We start from the raw sequence: 11,056 nt of genomic DNA, 5'->3' as shown, positions 1-11,056 counted from the left end.
TGTCTGCAGAGTTGTTTCTCTCACATATTCTCACTCCTCTCTTCTCCGGCTGTAGTTGCACAGGTTTCCCCCCCCCCACTTCTTAAATATGTTACCACAGAGGTGCTACCACCATTGCTGATGGGCTCGGCCTTGGCCAGAAGCGGGTCCATCTTGGAGCTGGCTGGCATTGGCTCTGTCGGACACAGGGGAAGCTTCTAGCACCTTCTCACAGAAGCCACCCCTGTAGCCCCCCCCTACCAAAACCTTGCCACGCAAACCCAATACAATGTATTTTGAATCTTCCGTAGCCGTAAATTTGTTATTTGCAACCCTGTATCTTCAGTTTTGGCAGGCTCTTGTCACCAGTGTGCCAGGTACCCATCATGTACAGTCAACCTGCAAGTCCTCTGCTCCACAGCCCTCTCCAAGCTCCTCTCCAAGCTCCCCTTCCTCCCAACCTTTCCGAGGGAGAGGCTCCCTCTGCAGCAAGCCTCAGTGCCAAACTCCGCAGGCTGCCAGCTGAGCTTGCTGAGGGCTGGATCGGGCCCTGGTCCCCGGGCGTGTGGGAGGATGTGGAGGCCAAACGGCAGGCCGCCTTGCGCAACCGGCCCCGTGCCGTGCCGCGAGAGCCATGTTTACCCAAGCAAAGCCACAAAAACAGTCTGCGGTTCCTAGAGAAGCTGGTCGTACAAAACACCCTCAATAGCACATTCAGTTCAGGGCTTGATTTGTACGGTACGTTCCTGTCTGTCGCTAAAAAGCAAGTGTTGGGAAGCCCACAGGCTTTTCAAAGGAATAACATCATAGCTAAATAATGAGTAGTGCTACAGATCATATAATATTTTTAGTAAAATAAGTGGGAATTTGTAAGTAAATGACAGGTTAACATCCTTTGAACTATGACAACTCTAGTATGTGGGTTTCAGTCATGTAAAAAGACTGTGAATTATGAAGAGTTCAGATGTTTAATTTTACCTCCATCAATAATTCTAATTTTATTACTGACTTTAATCACATATAGAAAGCCATATAAATCTTACATGCTCGCTAGGCAAGTGAAGAAAATTAACACTAGTTTAACAAATAGTGTTGAAAATTCTTTGAGAATGCAGTTAGGCAAATGAAATAGTGAATATAAATATTTATGGTGAGCTTCTGTTGAAGCTCACCATTTTCCCACTTGAAAATTAGGAATAATTCCATTAACTGTACAAAAATGACACCTGAGAATTACACTCTGACCTTTTATTGGCAGGTTGATTTTAACAGCAGGAAGATAAAAGACAACTCATATTTAGGAAATTGTTTTGTAAATCTGAACTGGACTTGCCCACCAAATGCAGCCTTGGTTTAATATGAAATATTATTCAATGTAAGAAGCGCGGATTTCCTATGGAGAATGATTCTCTAAATCACCCTAGAAAAAAAGACAAAAAAAAAGAGAGCGGATGCTCGTTGTGGCTACTGCCAATACAGAATTATGCAGTTCCACTGACATACAAGGTGGTTATTCAGCATCACTAAAGCACCGAGTCTTGTTCAGGCACTTATTTTAATGGGTTACTTTAAGAGTGGCACACTAGGCTCTCACCTAATCCTGTGAACCCAGAGATGAATCACGGCACTGCACTCTTACGGTGTTCATCTGTTTGTTCCTCTGTTCAGAAAATTTTATCTACCATGAAATATTTTATAAGTTCTATGAGGAAAATTTTTGAAAATGTACAGAATGTACATAGTAATCTGAACTTACTTGCCCCGTCTTGTGGTTGTAATACTTTCAGAACATGCAAAAGGCCATGGGTGGAATTTTTTTTTTCAAGATAAAATATACAAAGAATGTAGCACACTGGAGAAACAAAGCTGTTCTTCACTTTTTCCAGTTATTTCTTTTTTTCTTTAGAGTGCAGGCAATAACTACCCAAGTTTTTAAAACTATCAGCAGATATAATGCAAAGAAAATGAACTTCAGACTGTAGAGAAGGGCAGAAACATGATTTAGGAAATGTACTTTATGCTTAACAGTTGATGTCGGTAACAAAATGCAGCGTTACTGCCTGTTCCTCTTTTACTGATACAGTACAGAAGCAGCGAATGGACAGACATCTGGATGGCTCTGCATGACCTGGTGGAGAACTGCTCAGGGACAGCTGCTGTGTGTGAGAGCTGAGCCTGAAGCTTACTGAACTTCAGAGGTGCTTACAGGTCTCTGAAATAAGCTGACCCTATCCTCTCTCTTCCCTACCAATGAATTTCGCTCTTGATTTTAATGGAATACAGTCAAATCCCAATCACGTCGCTTTTATCATTACACAGATTCAAGTCCTCATTGTAGATTCCTACAGTTTGCATATCTTAGGTCCAGTGAAGAATTATTTTACTGAGGAAGGCTCATTGCCCCAAAACCCCACTCTCCTCCTATTCAGCTTCCCAGGCAGGGAAAGAATAGGCTGGCTTCCCCATGGAGAGTTACCTGTGCTATATGGGAGACAGGGAGGCAAGTTATTCCTTTAGCTGGCATCAGGAAAAAGAATTGAACAGGGTAGAATAGGAACATGATCCATCTTGATTTAATTGATCTGCTGTCTAATCATCTGTAGACTCAGTCTCTTACACGGGCTAATATTAGCTCTAACGAACCAGCATATGCAGAAGCAATACAAACATACGGTTTGTTACTACAAGGACTCACATGCTCGCTTCTCAGTGCAAAAGCATTCAGAGCTTCCAGATTTTAAGGACTGATTCAAGTCAAACCTTGCTAATATTTGAAGGGACAGATCGGCTGATGTCCCAAACAGCAGTAACTTCTTTCCATGTGCTGAATTATTGTTGTTGTTGTTGTTATTATTATTATCAATATTATGAAATGCCCAGTGGCTTAAAGCAGATGTTTTGGCTATTCTTCCAAGACCACAAACCTTGGGACAGAGATTTTGCTTGTGCTACATAGTGAAGAACATCTACTATTCCACCAGTGTCTCTGAGGACTGCGCTGTAAGAAACATTGTGCTCTTCAAGGCTTTATTTTCCTCAGGGCCCTGTTGTAATCTGACTTACCTTAAGCACTGTGCTAATTTAAACAGGCCCTGGACAAGCTTTTTTCTGTGAAGCGTAAGATAAAGAACATTACTGCAGCCAGTGCCAATATTACAAGAATATTTAAACTAGCATTTATGAAGGATGCCTCCAGAAAATTAAAGATTACAATAGGGCCCAAACAATTATAATCTAAAGGAAACATCAAAAAAAGAGATGACATGCGGATTACAGTACTTTGTCAAAAAGCCTAAGATGAAGAGTCAGTCACTACAGTTAAATGAACAAACACTGGAAAATGGAGTAGCATCATGGATGGAGTGTTGCTGAACATCCTATTTTTACCTCGGTTTTGTGAAGAACATGGATTGAAGTGATGTTCAGTGCAAGATCCAGATGCTGCAAAAACTTGCACAACTGCATAAAATATAGTCTCTGAGTGTTGGGGGCGGGGCGGGGGGAAGGCTAACCCGAAAGCTTTTGAGATGTTATCTGCTTTTTGTGGTTGTAGACTACTGCCTCGCCTTTTTACAGCTTTCATGTTCTTTGTCACAATACCCTATAATTCTTTAAGTCATCACATCAATCGCTTTGGAGCATAATTACTGCTGGCTATTTGTTTAAGGCTAGTATATACACTTGCTCTCCTCCTGTGTAATTTCCTGTTATTTTTGGCTTTATATTTAAGGCACTTAAGTCATGTTCAATGGGAAGTGTCCAAGCACTTCCTGGGTGCATACGTGACACAGAGAGCTAGTTCTGCAACACATAAGAGCAGAACCAAAACTTTGCCTCCTTATTCTCTTTAGCCTAACAAATCTTGGCAAATCTTGAGACAGCAAATGGCCATCTCAGTCTTAGGGACAGCTCACTGACAAGAGACACATACTCCTGCAGTGTAGGAACCACTCTTTAGCAGTAATCCTGAGCAGCAGTGCAGTCCATCCCATGGTAGCACCTTCTCCGTAGAGGAGCTTTATGTGAGTTGGCTTTGGCTGAGTGGAACCCTTCTGCACAGAAGCTGAGTAATACAGGCCTTCACAGTCGATAACTTCTTGACTCTTACAATGTAGGCCAAAGCACAAGGACTATTAAAGTGTTTTTTTAGCAGACGTGGTACTTGAATTTGGATACACAGAAGCTAGAAAGATAGAGGTTTGTTAATACACAAAAGAGATTTTTGTCCAAGACTGCCCCCATCTGTTATTGCTTCACAACTGAAAAAAATATTTAAAACTGCTGTAAATTCTCCTTCTCGTACCTGATAAAGCGAGATTTCCAGCATACTGGTATTTAGTACTGATATTTACTGGAATAATTAACTGACAGTTATTTCAGCTGCTTAAATGCGCCTGAAAGATAAAAATGGAAAGCATACTGAATTTATTCAGTGAGTATTTGAGTGGGGGCAATTTTATTGAGCTGTTTGCAACAAATAAAATATTCATATTTCTCTTGGCTCTCTCCATTCACACTTTGTATAAAATTACTCTGAAACACAGGCTATGATTTTTTACAATAACAGCTTTTTCTTCAGCAAATACAAATCGCAGTACCATTTCTCTTTCATAAAATTTCTGCTAAGGTCAATTCAATATTTTCTTCGTCAAAAGCTAAATTTATATGTTTAACATGTGTAAATAAATATTGGAAAACTAAGTCTACTCTTGAAAATTCCAATTGTAATGCTTAAAAATGTGTAGGGGAACAAAGCACCCATCTCGGAATCTTGTAATCCACTTCAAATTCCTTAAAACAAAAGCAACAAAGAGAACCAGGCTGTTTAAAACTGAACAAAGGAAACAGTTTAGACGAATAAAATTTGTGAGCAATATAAAGTGCTATCTTAAAGGAGAGTTTTGTTCAGGTGTTTATTCAGCAGCAAAAAAACCCTTATGTTTTGTCATGCAATATTATTCTAGGAGACAACTCTAATTATTTTTCAGAGTCTAATGAACAGACATGCTTTTCTAAAAATTGCAAATTAGAAAAACTGAAAATTCACAGTTTTGCATTAATTGACAAGATGGAAAAACGGATCATTGGACAGCATTTAACAAATCTTGTTCCTCATGTCCGGAATTTTACTCTCATGGCCTCTACTTTAAGTACTAGAAAAGTGCTTAAAGTAGATTGAAGCAGACCAGAGATGTGTAATTACAGTGTTCAAGATTGTACAGGGTAGGAGCTCAGACAAGAAGCTCAGTAGGAGACAAAAAAGAAGCTCTGCTTCTTTTAGGTAATAGCTTAAAATACGTGTTATTTGGAAAGGAATTCTTCTTTGTTCCAGACATCTCTTGTATTCATTACTCAAGGTATATATTACAGAGACCACTGTGGTATTGCTTCCAGCTCTTACTGGATTTAAATATTCATTTCAGCCTGGATTTCATTACAAAGAAAATTACTTCTGGCACAGACAGCCAGAATCTGTAGGTCTTCTGCTTATTCAGTAAAAAACGGGGGGGGAACGCTTCCCTCACTGTGTTATGTTGTACCACTGGTGGGCTGCAACTTAATCTGCACCGCAGCGTAATCCAATGAAAAGAAATCTGCGCTCACTTTTGCCAGCCTAATGCTGTATTTGTGCCTACCTATTTCCAGCTGCTGGTAGATCCAAACATCATGAAGTCCGGTCTTTCCTCTTTCCTGAGGATTTGCCCATCAATTGCAGCGCTCTCTCGGGCTGGTTGATGAAGTCTCAGCATGCCGTCTGGGAGCAAGTGGGAGCAGTGAATACGGATTTTGCATTTTGACTGCAATGTTGTTTATCTTAACTTTAGTAATGCTTTCTCCCATAACTTCCTCATAGACACAACGATGAAACATGGGCTAGGTAAGTGGACAGTGACAGGAACTGAAAACTGGCTGAATTGCTGGGCTCAAGGGGTTGTGATCAGCAGCATGAAGTCCAACTGGAGGTCAGACACCTCCAGTGTCTGTACCCCAGTGGTTGGTTGGAGCCAATACTGTTTAACCTCTTCATTAATGAACTGGTCGATGGTGGACAGTGCACCTTGAACAAGTTTGCAGATGGTAAAAAAACAGGAGGAGTGGCTGATACACCAGAGGGTTGTGCAGAGTGTCCTCAGCAGGCTGGAGAAATGGTGAAACAGGAACCTCATGAAGTTCAGCAAAGGGAAGTGCAAGGTCATGCCCTTGGACCCCAGGCACCAGTACACACTGGTGGATGACTGGCTGGAAAGCAGCTTTACAGGAAAGGCCCCGGGGGTCCTGGTGGACAAGTTGACCATGAGCCAGCAATGTGCTGCAAAGGTCAACAGCCTCCTGGCCTGCATGGGGAATAGCATTGCCAGCAGGTTGAGGGAGGTGATCCTTACTCTCCACTCAGTCCTGGTGAGGCTGCATCTGGATGCTGGGTCAAGTGCTGGACTCCTCAGCACAAGACAGACATGGACTTATTGGGGTGAGTCCAGCGAAGGGCCATTTAGATGATTAAGGGCTTGGAGCATCTTTCATAAAGAGTACAGGCTGAGCGAGCTGGGACTGTTCAGCCTAGAGAAGAGAAGGCTCAGGGAGATCCTATCCATATGGATAAATAACTGATGGGAGGGAATGAAGAAGAGGCAGCCAGACTCTTCTCATTGGTGCCAAGCAACAGGGTGAAAGGAAATGGAAACAAATTGAAACACATAAATTCCATCTGAACACAAGAAAATGTTGGTTTTGGTTTGGTTATTTTTTTACTGTGAAGGTGGTAAAACACTGGAGTAGGTTGGCCAGGGAGGTTGTGTAGTCTCCATTCCTGGAGATACTCATACCTCAACTTGATGTGGCCCTGGCCAACCTGCTCTAGCTGACCCTCCTTAAACAGGGCGGGTTGGACTAGATGATCTCCAGAGGTGCCTTCCAAGCTCAGTGATTCTGTGATCCTGTGTAATGCTCATGGGTCCAGAACATTGCCCAGCAGGAGACCGGGAAACTCCTCCTGCTCCTCGCAGCCTGAGGGAGAATGCACACGTGAGCCCTCCCTGCCCAATGAGGTAAGGTGGGTTCCTACCGTGTGAGCGCATATGCACATCAGAGAGGATAACATCACTTCTCTGGTGGACTGCCTTTTCACTGCAACTGTGAGGAGGCTGTGGGTGCAGGAATTAGCGTCTTACAGCTCCAGTTTCTCGGCAGGCTGCACTCAGCCTCCCTGCTGCTCAAGGACTATAATGTGTGGCTGAACTCCCTACCTAAATCGATCTGGATAAGCTACACTTGTCAGAGGCTAAGAAGAGGGAGCTTAGCTCCTGGACATGTCTCCAGGCTCATACACCTACGTCTGTTCTTCAGCATTGTCCAGAAAAGTGCTCAGCAACTAGCTCAGATGTTGACGTGTAAACCCAGGATAGATGAATCTCACCTCACAAATCTCAGGGGATCTAATTCGACTGCAGAATGAAAAACTAACTTTATGAAACATTAAACTCTTCATTCTTCCCATTACCTTCTGGAACCCTCATACTGAGATATGAACGGAAAAATACATGACCGAGAAATATTTGTATTTTTCCATCTCCCTATGCTCCCTTTGCCCAGTTTTGCTCCCTTTCCTGCATGTTTAGAGGAGCAGGACCAACCCTAAACATGAACAGTTACACTTCAATGGCCATGGCATCAATCTGACTTCCTACATATCCCTTTCACTTACCCCATTATGTGTAATAAACTTCAGATGAATAAACCTAGCAGCTCACTAAAGTGCTGACAGCACTGAAATCTTCTAAAAAGTATCAAGGAAATGAAAATGACTCATCAGACATGCCAACAGAAAACGAAGCAAAGCTGGACTACTCTGGCAGTTCCTGCCTAAAAATAGAGCTGTAAAAAGCCACATTTGTGGGGTTGATAACAGAGAAACAGCTGTAGCACAAAGAAAGTGACTAGAAAAAAATATTTCACAAAAAATAGCCACCCTTTCAGAATTCATTTCACTGCATATTCATATCACAAAATAACTGTGAAGTTGTTTTAACTACTGAAGACAAGAAACTTTAAAAAGCAAGCATCGCTAATATGTTAAAGGTGGTTTATCACAATTGCATTTTTCATTAAAATATTTTTTCTGTATTTTTAATTTGGGAAGAACATATTCCTAAGTCCTTCTCTGATCCTTCAGCACATGACTTCATAAATCACTTAATTATCGCAAGTGGTGACAGACTGATCTTGGCAAACCACCTTCCAAAGAGCATTGTATGTACTGTCAAGTTTAATAAGAATTACAGAATTTAAAGCAAAAGTCACCTATGCTTTACCTCAAGTATTACGTCTGTCTTTGTGTTCTTCAGTTCTTTTAGTAGCAAAAAAAAAAAGAAATTTCTAGAAATTGTTGTTAGGCCTAGGGACTAGTTCAAGTCAGGCAAATATGGATATCCATAGTCAAAATCTTTGAATGCGACTGGAGTTTTTGGATGCTAGGGGAAAGAGGGCATTTAAAAATGTACTTCTCTTGTAAGATGTATTAGTTTAGGACATAAAAACACTAGTCACCTTTAAAAACATCATTGTAATAAAAGAATACAAGACTTGATTAGTTTTTAATTATTTGAAATTTAAAAATATCCCCCAAAATTGATATTCTTATTTCCCAAAAGTCTTGTGAAAAATGGCACAATTAACATTGCATTTATTAATATATGAGAAAAAGTAAGAAAAGTATTCGAAGTATATCTTAAAAAGCAGAAGATATTCTAAAAAGCCAGGGATTGATAATTACAGCGTAATTCTTCCCCACAGCCACCCAAAATATCCACTGTTTTGGTTTCTGTTCAATTCCCACAAACATTGCTGTCGGTGATCCATTACTTGGTTCAGTAGTACCATTAGATATTCAGCCCAGCTCATTTTGAGCTCACCAACCTGCACTAATTCTGTTCTTTGTGGCACTGGCCTTGGATTAGTGGAATTGTTTCCAGCTGTTTTCAATATCATTCCCATGTAATCCTATTTACACAGATTTTGTGGGATCTATACTAGCCAAGCAAAGGATGGTCAATAACTTGCTGGTTTGAATACTTTTAAAATGTGGTGGCTGTAAATCGTTGTTGCTCTTTTGAAATCACCGAGGCTTGGCCAATTCAAAATAGTGGAAGGTAAATTCATGGGGCCAATTCACGTTCAGGAAATTTCTTCTCTAAACTCTGGGTTTTTTTCTGAAGGAAGACAGGAAGGAAACATTGGTAAATCATTTGTACATTAATATTGTGCATATTGTGATCTTAGTCTATTTCCAGATGTGCAACCTATACGAACTCTTTCAGGGAAGCTTTATTTTTTAACTTTTAGCTTGAACTTTTAAATAACGTGAGCTCTTCCTTGTAATTATGCAAGGAGATCTACCGTGTTTTCCAGAGGAAGCCGAGTAAAGCTCAATGGTAACAAGCATGATTCACTCTAAAAAGTGGACAAATAGTGTAAAAATAGCATTGTAAATCAGGAAAATAAACTGATATTAATAAAATCAGCTGTTACCCATGAAAGCATATACTTTGCATAAACTTAAAGTATTAGTTTCATTGCTGATGCAAACAGGTGATTAAAAATTAAAGTATAAAGTCATCTAAAGGCTGCAGAGAGTTACAGAATCTATTTATCGGTCAGTGGGACCCTCAAGACTTTTTACTGAGAGTTGCAGTACTCTGACTAGATGCAGCCGCAGGATGGTGCTCATGGACTTTCCATACTACATTATAAATCCGGAAAAAAAAAAAAGAAAGAGAGGGAGAGGGAGCCAGACTCTCCCTTTGGCAGGCTGTTCCTTGTCCTGCCCTGAAATACATGAGCCAGCAAGCAGTCATGGATTAGGCTGATTTATCTCTCTACATTTACTGAATCCTCAAGGGCATTGCAAATAGACCTATCCATCTGCTTCCTTGTCTTCTGGATGCTATTGTTTAGCTAAATACATAAATTAGGGTCTGAAAAGGTACAAAAGGTATCACATTTAGCATCAATGAGCTGAACATCTTATTGCCTCAGAGGAATCGTTAGTCTTGCAAGCTACTCTCTTCTTGACTGGTACAAAGTGTTAGCCATTGCACACAGCTGGCAGCACAGTAGAATAGCTACGGAGGACAGGATCTCCCAGATTCCTAGAGCTGGGAGATGCTTTTTAGATCCAGGAATGCTTTTTAACCTTTGCTATAGAAAACAACTGGACTTAAAGAGTTTCTCTAAAGCTCAAACACTTCTGCAGTTTCAGTGGAAAGATATCTGTGCACTGTGACTTTGGACGAGAGTCTGCAGGACTGGGAATCCTATTCAGCAACAGAAGGTCCCGCTTTACAGAGTTCAGTCACAGTCATCTCCCTGACACTTGCTGTCTTCCCCTTCCCTCAAAGGGGCTCCTACTTACATTAAGAAAGGGATGCACATCTCTGTTTCACCTACGCCTGTTGTTTCTTAACTGCAGTCCTTCAGTGATGTCATTTGTAATTTTATACAGATGATCAGACACGTTGTTACGAATATTTTCATTCACCTCTTAAATTCTTGGGACTTACAAACTTCGTGAGTAGTAGCCTTAATTGTAAATTCAGTAGGGAATACCATAGGGTAACTCATATTTCTATATGAATCTAGATTCTGCAATTTCACATCCCCATTGCAGTGTCTATGCATATGGCAAAAACGTACATATGTACTACGACGCTTTTCATCAAGGCTTATACTAAGCCAGACAAGTGCTGGAGCACTTTAATATAAATATTTCCCCGATGAATCATTAATCCACACATCGCAATGCCCGACACTGGGGGATACTTGCATTCCAAGCCGCACTGCGGAGTAGGCACCTTCTAAATCATTTCAAACGAAGTGAACGAGGAACTTCGGGGAGAGGAAAATGAGTTAAAAGGTAGCAAAACCAGAAGAAAAAGAACACTGAAAAGCACCGCACCTGCACATACAACGCGGCCTGAACTCCCCCCTCCACCCCGGAGCCCACCCCGGCTCTGCCTCCCCGCGCACCTGGCCGCGCCCCCGCCGCGGAGGGTCGGGCCCGGGGGCGGAGGGTTGGGTCTCA

This window comes from Pygoscelis adeliae, unplaced genomic scaffold (assembly GCF_000699105.1).
Source record: "Pygoscelis adeliae isolate BGI_AS28 unplaced genomic scaffold, ASM69910v1 Scaffold111, whole genome shotgun sequence".
Taxonomy (NCBI): Eukaryota; Metazoa; Chordata; class Aves; order Sphenisciformes; family Spheniscidae; genus Pygoscelis; species Pygoscelis adeliae.
The sequence above is the reverse complement of the archived record's forward strand: the minus strand, read 5'-3'. Positions refer to the sequence as shown.